This window comes from Trypanosoma conorhini (assembly GCF_003719485.1).
Source record: "Trypanosoma conorhini strain 025E chromosome Unknown Tco_14.4_contig_00876, whole genome shotgun sequence".
Classification (NCBI taxonomy): Eukaryota; Euglenozoa; class Kinetoplastea; order Trypanosomatida; family Trypanosomatidae; genus Trypanosoma; species Trypanosoma conorhini.
Genome location: NW_021704963.1, coordinates 4604 through 5992, shown reverse-complemented (window position 1 = coordinate 5992; position 1389 = coordinate 4604). Strand labels below are relative to the sequence as shown.

At 63.4% G+C, this 1389-nt stretch overlaps 1 non-coding gene across 1 annotated transcript, besides 2 other annotated features; it reads left to right on the top strand.

Annotated features, from left to right (window-relative positions):
• The first annotated feature begins 47 nt into the window (after positions 1–47).
• On the top strand, positions 48–120 carry Tco025E_08790. Its single transcript has one exon. It is a non-coding gene; the product is annotated as a tRNA-Lys (tRNA).
• A 210-nt stretch (positions 121–330) lies between these two features.
• Positions 331–374: a microsatellite.
• A 192-nt stretch (positions 375–566) lies between these two features.
• Positions 567–603: a microsatellite.
• Positions 604–1389: the final 786 nt, after the last annotated feature.

Genomic DNA, 1389 nt, shown 5'->3' with positions numbered 1-1389 from the left:
GCGCTTGTCCGGAGGCGCGCCGGGCCGCTGCCTGAGCGACGGGCGTGGCCCTTCTAGCTCAGTCGGTAGAGCGCACGGCTCTTAACCGTGTGGTCGTGGGTTCGATCCCCACGGGGGGTGCTTTTCCCGGAGGTCCGCTCGCGCCCGCCACCGCCGCAGCGCCGAAAGCTCAGGGACGCGCCGAGAGAAACATGTGCTGGCACTGGGGGCGGCCAGGTCAAGAGCTTCCGCACTGCTGCACCTCGTCGCCGGCGCCTTGCTGCGCCGCGGGCTCCTTTTCCTTCCTTTTGCGGGGAGGGCGGGAGAGAACGGAAAGCCGCAGTTTGCCCGGCACGCGCACACGCGCGCGAGAGGCGCACTCGGCCCGCGCGCGCCCACAGAAACAAATTCGTTCGAGGCGCCTTGCGAGCGCAGGGCTCGCTGCGGGGCCGGTGGGGTGGCCCTCTTTGGGCTCCCCGCGTGGTGGCGAGTCGGGGGCGGGGGCGCGCGAGGAGGCGGAAAACACACGCGCCCTTCCCCTCCCCCCCGGCGCGGGATCGCTTTAAAACCACGACAACCGGATAGCCAACAAAAAAAAAAAACACACACACACAACAAAAAAAAGTTCCAAGAAGGGGAGGTCGTTGTATTTGGCCCCGTTGCGTGGCAGTTTCGTCTCAAAAATACCCACAAAAATAATTTTGCCATCCGCGGCTGCCCCTGGCACGCGCCGGACCGAAATGGGCGCCCGCCCACTGCGCACGGCCACTGGAAGCGGCGAGGGCGGGCGGGGGTTCAGTGCAGCGCCAAAAGCGCGCGGGCCCGCGGGCGCCCCCACCGTGGCGCGAGCGAGGCGGCGTGCCAAAAATAGGAACAAGCAAAAAAGAATTGTGCCCACATTTCTGAGCCTTGTTTCCACCACATTCCAGAAATAGCGTATAAAAGAAAAACATTAACACTCCTACGTGGCTACACTTCAAAAAAAAAACAAGGGGGGAGGGCCAAGCGAAAAAAAAAACCTCGGCTTCTTTTATTTTTATTTTTATTTTCCATTGCATCCAACGAATACCCACACACGCGACGCGCAACTTGCCTTCCTACTACCCGTGGCGCTCTTCAGCAGGCGACGCATGTTTTAGCCACTTCGCCGCTGGGAGGCCAGAGGCGGTGGTTGTAGAGAAACCGCCTCACTCTTACACCTTACGGCCGCCTGCCCCGTGAGAAGAGCGTGGCGGCATTGTTGCCCTGCTGCGCGGTGCTTTGCGCCCGGCCGTTGCGGCTGCGGCTCAAAGCGGCACCATCGCCGCCGCGGCGGTGATCGTGGCGAGGAGGAGCATGCTGAAGCGACCGGCCACAGCCGCACCGCCGTCGGGACCGCCCCTCGGGGGACCAGCGGGGGCCTTTTCGGGG